This window comes from Oryctolagus cuniculus, chromosome 5 (genome assembly GCF_051225735.1).
Source record: "Oryctolagus cuniculus isolate XC-2025 breed Fujian yellow rabbit chromosome 5, ASM5122573v1, whole genome shotgun sequence".
NCBI lineage: Eukaryota > Metazoa > Chordata > Mammalia > Lagomorpha > Leporidae > Oryctolagus > Oryctolagus cuniculus.
Window position 1 is genome coordinate 163,568,937 of NC_142871.1, and position 12,383 is coordinate 163,581,319.

At 57.4% G+C, this 12,383-nt stretch overlaps 1 protein-coding gene and 1 pseudogene across 17 annotated transcripts in view; one reads left to right on the plus strand and one right to left on the minus strand.

The window, feature by feature from the left end:
* The window catches only part of RREB1 (ras responsive element binding protein 1), a 179,414-nt gene that overhangs the window by 126,432 nt on the left and 40,599 nt on the right, over window positions 1–12,383 (minus strand). For 9 of the 17 annotated variants that reach the window (XM_089334491.1, XM_070074449.2, XM_089334490.1 and 6 more), the window contains exon 1: window positions 6,269–6,845. The exons of 2 other annotated variants lie outside the window; for them this stretch is intronic. The gene's annotated coding sequence lies outside the window, so the exon portion shown is untranslated. Of the gene's footprint in view, window positions 1–6,268; window positions 6,846–6,928; window positions 7,271–12,383 lie in introns of those variants that run through there. 6 more of the 17 variants (XM_089334476.1, XM_089334482.1, XM_089334478.1 and 3 more) reach the window with 4 other exon arrangements.
* Window positions 7,730–12,383, plus strand: part of LOC149126840 (uncharacterized) — an 85,170-nt pseudogene continuing 80,516 nt past the window's right edge.

Sequence of the window (12,383 nt, forward strand, 5' to 3'; positions counted from 1 at the left end):
GCCCCGGCAGCCATTGGAGGGTGAACCAATGGCAAAGGAAGACCTCTCTATCTTTCTCTCTCACTGTCCACTCTGCCTGTCAAAAAAAAAAAAAAGGAGCCCCAGACGTCTAGATGGTAAGTGGGAGACCATTTTGGGGGCACATGTCTGCTCAACACACGCAGCTCCTCCTTTTTCGGAACTTAGCCTCCATCTCATCCCGCCTTCTCCCACTCCAAGGGCCCTCCTGGGCGCCTCCTGCCTGTGTGCCTGAGGAAGAGGACCAGGAGCAAGGTGGAAGCTGTGTCACTACACCAGGTGTCTCTTCTGGTCTGGGGTCCAGGGATGCCAGGGACATCAGCGTAACCACCGCCTCCTTCCCTCCGACTCCCAGCCCATCCCTGGCAGCCATGGCAGCCGCTGCCCCCCACCTTCCCAGCCAACCCCTTACAGCCTGCCCAAGTGCGGTGGGGACCGACAGCAGAAACTCTGACCTGAAAATGGGGCTGACGGTCAAGTGAGAAGTTTGCAAGAAAACTTGAGAAAACGGAATGAGGGTGACTGAGAGTGGACAAACATCAAGCAAGTAGCAGCTAGTTCCAAACGAAGTGGGGGTGGGGAGTTGGGGGTGGGGGATAGTCCAGGTAAAACATGAGGGAGAGCAGGCAGACGACAGCACCAGGGCAGGTCTCTGGAGCAACGGAAGCTACCAGCGGAGCGGCCGCAGGAGGCTGGCGGAATCCGGTTTGTTTTAGGAGTTTCCAAAGATAGTTAACACCACTTAATGTTTTCCTGTCCCCCAAGTTTTCTGGGAGACCCGACAGGCATCAGGCATGTAACGAGAGCTCCCTTGCTTTATGGAACTCCTCCTGGTCTCCAAACAGAAGGCATACAACACAGGCAGCACACCTGGGCCACGGACGGGCCACGGCCACGCGGCTTCTGCAGCAGGCTGTCTCGGCCTGGGTTATGGGGGGCAAGGGGGGCAGCGTCTCTGGTTTTCACCCACTCAGGGCCAGCAGCAACGCTGCCCGGAATAAGACCCTGGAAAATGTCTTCAGATGTTGCAAAAACGCCAGGCAGAGGCCAGGGAGTCCCAAGGTTACCACCTGCCTATCCCCTCCAAACCCATCCCCACGGGAACCTCGTTAAGAGTCTGTTAGTTGTTTGTCTGCTGGTGTCCAAACAGAAAGAAAAGTGCTTGCATTTCCCCAATCTCGACATAAACTCCTGGGCAAATTGTGCCTAAGGGAATGGAGTTGTGCACAGTTCTGGAGAGGAAATCCAGAGTGGATACCCACAAAACCTTCCTGTGCTCAAAATATACCCCTTTCTTCCATATATAGATTTCGACTTTCTGGAACATTTATTTTATGCTTACAACAATTCCACGAGCTAGCAAAAAGCCACCGAAAAGATGTGTGTAGAGTCTCGTTCATCCACAGAAAGGCTGCCAAAAGCAAACGTGTCTTTTAAAAATTCCCATACACCTTGAAATAGAACCACAGCATGGCTGTGCGAAGCATCTGGCCTGACAAGCAAAGCGAGGGCAAACACAGAGGGAGACAAACAGGCAGTATATATTTACAGCTAAGTCCCCTGGGCCAAGCTAACTCCAAAAGGCAGCTGCTCTGTGCAGCCAGGCCAGCGTCAGGAATGCTGGGTCCCGGGCTTGATTTCTCACCAGCCCACGGGTGCAGCTGTAAAATGGGTCAACAAACCCACCCAGCCCCCACTGGCTGCTCTGAGCACAAACACGCCAAACGGCCTTCCTAAAAGCACGGTAAAATCAACTCAGTCCAAGAAGGGAACACCTGAACAAGGAATTTTTTTAACTAATTAAGCTACCAGATGTCTCCAATATTTCTGTAAAAATCCTGCCCTCCCCACGTTTTTATAATAATCCTACCCCACAATCTCTGCAAAAGGAGATGTAATCCAAGCAAGCTAGGGGAAAAGCAAATAGAGCATTTAAAAGCTTTATCTAATTACCCCCACGGAGACTTCTTCTCTCCAGTCTGGCTGTCTGACAAAGCCAGTGGGGGTTTTCATTCTCCCCCTCCTCCCCGCCAGGCGCAGCGGCCCACAGGTGAATCCCGGCAGGAGCAGCCAGCCCCCAGGCCCGGGACTTCACAGGTTTTCCAGTTCTCTCAGTAGTACTGGCTAGAATCACACTGAACAAACAGTCCCCACCCTCGCCCCAGCTTTTGTCTGAGGCACCTATTCACAGCCTGCCTCCGTTACTGCCGGGGAGGCGGCTAACCTGCACCCTGCACTCAAATCAAAAACAAGATGCCTCCCCCCACCCACGCCACCCGGGGCCCAGGGCAACCTCCAGCTGCACCCGGCTGCAGCCCAGGGCACGCTGGACGCTCCAGGAACGTGAGGCGAGAAACGGAGATGAACTCAGGTCCACGACACCGGGAAAAGCTCCCCCACCACCGCCTTCCTCATTCTTCTACCTCGGCAGTAATGAAAACATCAGCACACGGCTTCCCTGTCTGTAGCCGGCCTTCTCTGGAAGAGGGGAAATTAAAAAGTAAGCGAAGCATTTCAGAAAGCACATCGTATGCCTCCCTCCGGGGTTGCTGTGTCACACCTTTCCTCTGATTTATGGGCCCCCGCCCCCAGGGCGTGGCAATCACTCCCTGACCTCTGCTGTTTGAAGACAGCGGCCGTGGCTATTTCTACTTAAAAAAAACTCACTTTCTAAACCTAAGAGAAAACTCATTTACCAGTGTCCAAATTATTAGATTCGGGTATAAAAAAATCCAATTCAGCACTGCCTGTTCCGATGGGTCAGAGGTACACAAACACCTTGAGGCCTTCAGCCAAGACATGACGGCTACCGGCCATTTCATCTCGCTGACAAACTCCCGGACTTAAACATACTTGCAGCAGAAACACAATGTACATCACAGCTCACTCTGCCGTCCAATAGTGGGCCAGTCCTTCCAAACCCAAAGCAATTATTTTTTTAAAGGCATCTGCGAACTGGGAGGGGGGTGATGGAGGAGTCCCAGGGAGACCCAACCCAGAGCAGGCTACACAGTCCCTTGTATCAGGAGAAACTGCACCGTTTCTGCTGATACTGCATGGCACTTCTGTCTTTTGAATGCAAATCACTGTGAGGGGCCTGTAAAATTTTCAAAAGCAAAAACTCATTAATATGTGAAATAAACTGACATTATACATATGTATCCTGGAGAGGATCAACCGTACACACTCGGTCACCGACAAGAAGTCGGCCCAGATACACTGCCACCTGACACCACAGGGCAGCTCAGAGTACTGAATTTAAAGACCCTTACAAAAGAGAGAGAGAGACATTATTTTAAAATAATAACAAAAGCAAAACAAACTCTACCAACCTACCTCCTTAGGTCAAAGGGCATAGAGGATTCAGAAATTAATTAAACCTAGCAAATAACGTAAAACAGGGGTGGACTCGCTTTCAAAAATGCTCCGGTTAATTTTAGCATCCTTCTGTTTAGCTGCTTAGCAACCCTTATCCTATGACCTTCTAAGCACCACCTACTTTTCAGATGGATAATGAATAGAAAAACCAAAAGGATTCACTTGTTTCTAGACAACATGCTTCAACCAATTTTTGTAGGAGCCAAATGTATTCATTTTTATGCCATGCAAAACTCTGAAAGGGTACGCCTTTTTTTTTTTTAATTTTACTTGACTAACTAGGAAATTTCCTTAGCCGAAGGGACTGATGTTACCAAGTGAGACTAGGGCAGCAAGCAAAGACTTTCAAACTGACCTAGGAAGTGGACCCACATACTGCCTCCCAGTTGAAGAGTAAAAGTGAAAGCCAGCAAGAAAACACGTGGGCAGGCTGGTGCCCCGGGTACAGCAGAGAACCAGGAAACAGCTGCTGATCAGATGTGGGACTATAGAGGTAGGCTTCTCCCCCCCACCCCCACCCCAGCTCCCCCATACCTGTGCTGGATGCAAATGAGGCCTGGGACTCTGCAGCAATGGAAGAGGAGAGACCCTTGGATCAAAAGGTCACTTGCTGGGTGATGCAAAGAGTTAGGAACGGATGGGCCACCTGTACCACAGAGCCAGACCCAGGCTCCTCCTCACACAACAAACACGGGTCTGGCACCCGGGTCCAGAGTCTGATTTTCTGATGCCAAATGCAGTGGCGACTAGGAAAGCCCAGGGAAAGACACTCCCCAGAACCGAGAGTTATCAGCAGCATTTCATAAGAGTATCGCATATCCGGCCAATCCTCTTTAAAAACATCCTAAAATACAACCGGTCGAGCGGTAACTTTAAGAATGATAAGACGGCGCAAGTTCATTAACCTAAAATGGAGCACAAGCTAAACAAATACCTAAATCAAAGAGCTTCTCTCTCCCTTTCTTTTGTAAAAGGGGGGGGGGGATGGTGGTGGTATTTTTTCACACATTTAAAACTTGATTAAAGCCATTCAAATGTTTAATTCATCAGTGTAACCAAAGCTCAAAAGCACATCAAAGCAGGACCCATCAGCGGGTACCCAGAAGGCTCTCTCCAAAGGGCAGAGGTAAAAAAAAAAACAAAAAGCTGAAATCAGGGGTCCACTTTTGCATACGTTACTTGGGGAGCACTCCCAACCCATCCCTTCCAGGGTTCTGTGGATTCCTGAAAGTACAGAACTAAGTGTAAAAAAATAAAATAAAAAAAGAAAAGAAAGAAGGAAGCAAAGGCACACATAAGGAGGTACTTCAGCCAAGACTTCTGCCTCCAGCTCAGACTTCCGGGTTAAGCTTCGCCTTAGAAACCGTACCTGCCTACTCCCAAAACCAGCAGACCTAGAGGATGCTTTACCCGGGTGTGGAGGAGGGGGAAAAGGAAATTCTTTTCTTCCCGGTTGTTTTCCTACACCTTCCACTTCAACTAAAGTTATCTCAGAAAAAAACCTGCACACTCACACACACACACCGACAGCTACATCCGTACGAGGAAAAAAAAAATCTAAAAAAAAAAAAAATAACAAGGATGCACGCACATTAGCAACGCAGCTTCTGCAAAATAAATAAATAAATAAATAAAAATAAAGGAAAAAAGTGAAGTCTCCCGAGGCGGCGGCCGCTCGCCACTCGCAGCATCCGCATGCAACAGGCAGACCTCGGCGAGCGCCGAGTTCCCGTCCAGGCACTTGGAAAACAACGAGGGTGGGACCGGCGGCGTCCCAGCCCCGGCACTACCGCGTCTGCGGCCTCGGCCGGCTGGCTCGCAGCAGCATCCCCCGCACGAGGAGGAAGACGGAGCCCTCGGGGTGCCCCGACCGTGAGCCGCGGCGGCGGCGGCTGGCTCCGGAGCCGTGTAGAATTTCGTAATGGAATGCGAACTGCTCGTCCGGATCTGGGCTCACGTTCTATCTCCTGACCAGCGAGGGAGGGCAAATGTGCTGAGCCAGGAGAAACGCTCTCCTCCTCTTTTATAACCCATCACCGATGCACCGGCCGACGGGGGCCCGCGGGGCCGCCACGCCGCGCCTGTCAAGCCGCGCTCCCGCGGGGGTGCCCCGCGCGCACGCATGCACGCGCGCCCGGGGGCAGCCGGTGCCATCCTCGACGCGCGCCCCTGGCCCCGTGCGCCAAAGTCGCCGCGTCCCGGGGAGGGGGCCGGCGACGGGAAGGACCTCCCCTGCTCCTTAGCAACCATTAAGTTCGCAGTTTCCTAAGAGACCGCGAGCGGGGAGGGGGCGCGGGGGGCCGGGCCCGCGCGGGGCGGCGGGGGTGGGGGGCACCGGGCCCGCTCTCGCCAGCCCCCACCCCGCCCTCGCTGGGGACCCGGGGATGGGAGGAGGGGAGGGAAGCCCCAGAACTCGCGAAAGAAGAAAAAAAAAAAAAATTGGTCCAGCGGGCGGCGGACAAAAGTTTTTCCGAGCGCGCTCCACAGCTGGGCGGCGGAGCGGGCCCCGGCGGCCGGCCCCGCCTCGGATGCTCCCGGCCTCCTTCCTGTGCTCGTCACGGCGCCGGCCGCCCAGGCGCCCCCCACCCCCACCCCGCGATGCAGGCGCCCCCCACCACACCGACCCCGCCGGCGGAAGGGCCGGGGAACAATACGCGCCCGGCCCCCTCGGGGTCCCCGGCCCGGGCGCGCGGGGCGGCGTGACCCCCACCGCCGGGGCTGCCGCGCGGCCCCCTCCGGGCCGGCGCCGTCCGCCCGGGAGGATCAAAGTCCGCAGCGCGCAGGGGCGCGGCGGATGCTCCCACCGAGCGAGCGGCCCCGCGCGGGCACCCCCGCGCTCTTGCGCCCCCCACGGCGGGCACCCCCCGGGTACCTTGCGGCGGCGGCGAGCGGGCGGGCGCCGTCATCCCCGCGCTTCCCGGCCCCGAGAGGCACTCGAAAGTATGTAGGAGAAAAGTTTCCCCTCCCACATGGGGGGGGGAAGCGAGGGCGGAAGATGGAGAGCCGCGCTGGGAAGATGTTTCTGGCCCGCGGTGCGCGCACCATCCGAGTCCCCGGCGGTGCTGGTTAAAAATAAACTCGGCGGCGCGGGTCGGGCCGGATTCCTGCGCTCGGACGGCTAATATGGATGCGCATCAGGTCCCGCTGGCGGGGCGCTGCGGCGGCTCGCGCTGGGAGCTGGTTGGCAGAGCCGGCGGCTCGGCCAGGGGAAAGGAGCGGAGGAAGGGGAGGAGGAGGAGGAGGAGGACGAAGAGGAGGAGCAGCAGCCGCAGCAGCAGCCGGCGCGCAGCCCGAGGGGAGAGGGCTGCCCCGCTCATCACCAGCCGGCCCGGGGTGCGGCGTGGGGCGCGCGGGTCCTCCGCTCCGGGGACGCGCCGAGTTCCCAAAACTACAGCGCTCTGCAGACGTCGCCCTCCCCATCCCCAAAAAGTTCTTTAAAAAAAAAAAAAAAAAGTCGCTCCGGCTGTGGCCCAGACATCTCGCTCGCTGCCACCCCCCGAGTCCCGCAAGCCGAAACCCCCGGGGCGCGTACTTACGGCCGCGCTGGGCGCTGGGCTCCCCAGGCATGGTGCGGTGGGGACCGGTGGGGCTTCGGGGGCGGGGTGATGGGGGGGCAGAGGACGACGAGAGATGCAAACTTGTTCCGGAAAAGGAATCAAAATGGCGTTTCTGGATGTGCAAAGTTCATCAACTCCGCAGTCACTTCCCCTCCTCCTCCTCCTCTCCCGCAGGGAGGGCGGTGGGCGAGGAGCTGGCGACCCCCGCGCCCCAGCCGTCGTCCCGGCCCCCGCCCCGGCCCCCCGCCCCGCTTCCTCGCCCGCACGCTCCGAGGCTCGCTCTCCCCCTCTCGCCCTGATAAGTAGACACATCACGTGTTGCTCCTGCGAGTCTCCTGGGGACGTGTTACTGAGCGGCGGCGGCGCGGCGGGGCGGGCGGGAGGACCGCGGTACCCGCCGGCCCCCAGCGCCGCCCCCGCCCCGCAGGGAGCGGGGTGCCCGCAGCCGGGGCCCCGGGACCGGCGGCGGCGGGGCGCGCCCCCCGCCACAGACTCGCACACCCGCACACGCGCGCGCACCCCCCGCCACAGCGCAGCCCCAGGTCTGCCCCGCGCCCTCGGGAGGCGCCCGGGGCCAGGGCAAGGGTCCGGGCGGCCGCAGCTGAGCGCAATCGCCATCGGCCCCGCCGCTCGCCCTCCGGCCACCTTCTCCTCCGCCCCCCGCCCCTCCGCCGCAGCCCCCTCGCGGCGAGCGGCTTCCCCGCCCCCAGCTCCCCATCACTTCGCTCCACGGTTTGTTTCCCTCTTGCAAGGGAGGTGGACGGGGCGAGGCGGCGATGCGGGGCGTGGGGGCCGGGGGTGCGAGTGGGGGTGGGGTGGGGGGCGTGTGCGGGCCGACTCGGCGCGGGCAGGGGTCCCAGGCCTCCGCGGCGTCCGGGAAGGAGGGGTGCGCCGCTGCCCTCTCCACGCGGTCCTCGCGCCGCGTCCAGGTGGGGCGCGTAGAGGATGGGGCCGCGGATCCAGCGGCGGCCGCCCCACCCCGCCCCCATCTCGGGGCTGCTCCTCTCGCCCGGCGCCGCCCTTCCCCTCCCGGGGCCGAAGCCCCGCGCGCGCTCTCCGTCCAGCAGCCGCACCACTGTGGACGCCCCCCACGCGCGCCCGGCACACGATGCTTCCGCGACGGCTGGCTTGCCCGCCGCGGGCCTGGGGTGGCGGGGGCGCCCCCCGGCCCTGCGTCCCCACCCCGCCACGGCGCGGCTGATGCTGTGTCATCCACGCCGCCTGCTAGGCACCAGGGGCGCCGCACGCAGGGTCGGCCCCACTCAGCGGCCTCCTGCCGCGCGCTCCGAGCCGCCCCGCAGCCCCCCGCCGCGGCGCGGCGCCCGGGCGGCCCCGGGCCGAGGGGTCTCCGCGCCCGGCGGCCTGGGCCGCGCTTCCTCCACACCGCGGCGAACATGTCTCCAGCTGCCGGTGCTTTTCCTGTTCCCAGCCCGTGGAAACATCCCCTGAGAGATAAGGATGCTTGTGGCAGTCGCAAGCAAACACCACACACACACCCCGACTTCTAAACGCGGAGGCCTTGGGATGACGCGTCTGAGACTGGGCCGGGCGGGATGATGTTACCCGCCCGGGACACTGGCTTCTGTCCATTTACTTGACCCTTGACCTCGGCAGCACCCTGCCGGCTCCAGGAACCCTCGGACACCGTGAAGTTGTGAGCCCCATGATGCGCCTTTCGTGGTTATTTACTGGTATTTTTATCGCCTAGACCACTCCCCAAAATGCCACAACAGTCCGGGCAGTGTCTGGCCAGAGTCAGGAGCCAGGGACTCAATCCAGGTCTCCCATGGGGTGGCAGAAGCCCAACTACTTGAGCCATCACCTGTGGTCTCCCAGGGTAGACCGGGAACCCAGCCACTCTGATAGGGGTTGTGGGCACCCTGCATGGCCAGAGGCCCACTCCCATCTCCACTGCAGGTGGAAGTGGCCATCCAACGATGCACTGCCTAGACAGGTCCTGGCCAAGAAAGAACTCTCTAGAACTGAGGAAAAGCAGTTGGACCCTTCCCTCACCCGCAAGATAAGCGGTCTGCACCGGTGCCCGAGAGGGAGCTGACTCAGCTGGCTCTTTCTCTGACTCCAGTCATCAAAACGAAGTTTTCAGAACCTGTTACGTTTCCCAGGGTCCACTGTTTACCGAGGAAAACTGTCCAGGGATAGCTTAGCAGTTGCATTTTTCCAAACCCCACCCCCACCCCATGGGTCTCCCTGCCCCCAAATAAAAATCTTTTTTTTTTTGCAGGCAGATCTGTGCGCAGGGACAGTGGTCCACAGAGGCCCCACAGCACTGGTGGCTAAGCTTCCTGGGTGCCAGGGAGAGAGCAGAGGACGGCCTTGCTGGGGGCAGGGGTGCTACTGCTTTATTTACCTGCCTGCCTCTGATTCAGGAACCAGCCTGCCCTGAGCTCCCACTCAGTGCCAGCTCTTGAGGCGAAACATAATCAAAATTGGGATTTTACTTGAAATTTAGCTTATTCCTTGCACTATCCTAAAACCTCCAAAGCTACAAAAATTTTTGTAACAAATTGTCACCTTTATAATGCCATCTAGATTGCACTGGCAACTATACAAAGAGAGAAAAACAGTCTTATTTAAAAATTGGATCCTGGGACTGGCATTGTGGCACATCAGATTGGGCCACCGCCTGTCTCGAAGGCTGCTCCACTTCCAATCCAGCTCCCTGCTAATGCGCCTGGGAGAGGAGCAGAAGATGGACCAAGTGCTTGGGCCCCTGCACCCTTGTGGGAGACCCTGATGGAGTTCCAAGCTCCTGGCTTTGGCCTAGCCCAACACCAGCTGTTGCAGCCATTTGAGGAGTGAACCAGCAGATGGAAGATCTCTGTCTCTCCCTGTCTGTAACTCTGCCTTTCAAATAAATAAATAAATGAATTTTTTTTAAAAAAAACATTGGATTCTAATGAACCTGGGTTCCATATTCCTCATTTCTAGCTAACTGGTAGACCTGGAAGTCAAAACACCTGCTCAAGGGCTTGTTTGTTCACATTTCATATAAACAGCATTCATCCAACAAATATTTATTGAACATCCAAAAAGTAAAAACAGTTGTGCTCCCAAAACCACAATGAGGTGCCACTTCAAACCCACGCAGGTGGCTATAATCCAAAGGACAGATATGAGAGGACATGGAGAAATTGGAACCCTCTTCTACAACTAATGGTGCCACCTTCAAAAACAGCTTGTCGAGTCCTCAAAATGTCGAATACAGAGTTATCGCACAGCCCAGCAGCTCCAATCCTAGGTACACAGACAAGGAAGCACAACGGATGGTCACACAGAACGTGTTCATAACAGCACTATTCACTGGAAGCTAAGAGGTGAACATAATCCAAAGATCCACACATGAATGACTCAACAGAAGGCGGTACATCCCCACATGGGCTAATATTCAGCCATAAAAAGGAATGAAGTACTGATATGTTACTGACAGATGGAGAACCCTGAAAACATACTCATGAAATGCGCCAGGCCCAGAAGGGCCAATAATGTATGATTCCATCTACGTCCAATATCCAGAGGAGGCAAATCTAGAGTGACACAAAGTAGATTAATGGCTGCCTAGGGCTGAGGATTGCGGGGCGGGGGGGGGGGGGGGGGGGAGTCAACTGCTAACCTGATAAGGGGTTTCTTTTTTGGGAGTGAGTGATAAAAATGTTCTGAAATTGACTGTGGCAAGGTTTCATAACAATAAATTCACTTTCAGAAAATCTACTGGGGGTCAGCGTTGTAGCATAGCAGGTAAGGCCACCTCCTAAGGCAGCGGCATCACGTATGGGCACCAGTTCATGTCCCGACTGCTTGACATCAGAGGCAGCTCCTTGCTCGTGGCCTGGGGAAAGCAGCGAAGGCGGCCCAAGTCCTTGAGCCCCTGCCACTGCCACCCACATGGGAGACCCAGATTGAGTTCTAGGCTCTTGGAGTTGGCCTGGCCCAGCCCTGCCTGTTGTAGCCATCCAGGGAGTGAACCAGTGGATGGAAGATCTCGCTCTCACTCACTCTGTCCTTCAAATAGGTGAAAATAATTTTTTTTTAAATGAGGCAGAGGTGAGAACCCATTTTGGATGGAAGGGTGACAGTAGGTGACATTGAGCCTCGAGATAGAAGAAAAAGGGCTCTGTGGTGCAAGAGGATCCCAAAGACAAAGATGTGGAGGTCCGAGAAGGCTGCCTGGATGAGGTGACACAGATGCGTCGGTGTCCCCGGGGGCGGGCGGAGAGGAGAGGGAAGGCTGCAGACCGAGGGGGCAGGGAGCTACCAGCACAAGGTCAGTTTCCTGAACTGCAAATACCTCCCTCTGCAGCTGCTGCAGAGGAGGGAGGAGGGGAGGCAGCAAGAGATGGGGCTGGAGCAATAGCGGGGGGCCAGGCCACCAGGCGCTCTGTGCCCCTCGCAGCTGGCTTGGAGTTGATCCAATGGTGAGGCCACCGCAGGGCTCACGGAGGAGGGCAGCCAGGATGGCCCGCAAGGCTAGGTAGGAATTAACAGAGAGGTTCATCTCAGTGAGAATGAAGACCTGGGAAGTCACTGGCCGGACAGGTGGAGAGGAATACGTTGACTGGAGACAGAGCTTGAGCAACTGAATAGAGGAGAAAGGGGAACATTTCCTCTGTAGCGTGGACCTGAGGGTGTGGCACCTGCTGTGTGTGTGAGTGGACAGGCAGCCAGGAACAGAGGCAGGAGGATCCACGGAGCTTTGTTGTGGAGCGGGAAGATGGAGGCTTGATGAAGGGTGATCCCCGATCTGGGGCTTGGGTGAGTGGCTGGGTGGGGGCTCCTGTCCCCAGCAGGCAGGGATGTGGCAGAGGAGGCTGGACTCAGGAAAACCTGGAGAAACGTCTTGGGGCAGGACAATGGACAATGAGAGGCCGGAGGCTGAGCCTAGGGCAATGCCTGCCCTTCAGTGGGTAAAGAGGAGGGAGGGACAGGCGCTGGCTCTCTAGTTCCTCTGAAGAAGCAGAAGGGCCAAGCAGTGGAGGCTCCCAAGCCGGAAGGCAGGCAGTGGTGGTAACGCGGAGAGGCACGAAGACAAGAGCGGGGAAAGCCAGCTGGTGCAGGCGTGGGAAGGTGGCCAGGGAGCAAGCGGTTAAAGAGGGCTGGCGGGAGAGGATGGGAAGTGCTCAAGTGCTCAGCTGAGAAGGCAGGTGCCACACAAGGGCAGGCGCGGGGTCCGCGGGCCTCATCTCAGGCCAGGGGCTGTGACTGACCCCATTCTGCAGCCAGTGGAGCTGAGGCGGAGAGCTCACTCGACTGCCAACATCACACAGCCTGCGAGTCACGGAACCTGCGATGCAAAGCAGCACTCTGATCCCAGAGCCTGCATTTTCTTACTGCTGCTGTGAGTCCATCGAGAAACAGCCTAGAGATTTTAGAAAGGCCTACTTAATTATCTTAACGAGTCTCGGTCAAATGCTC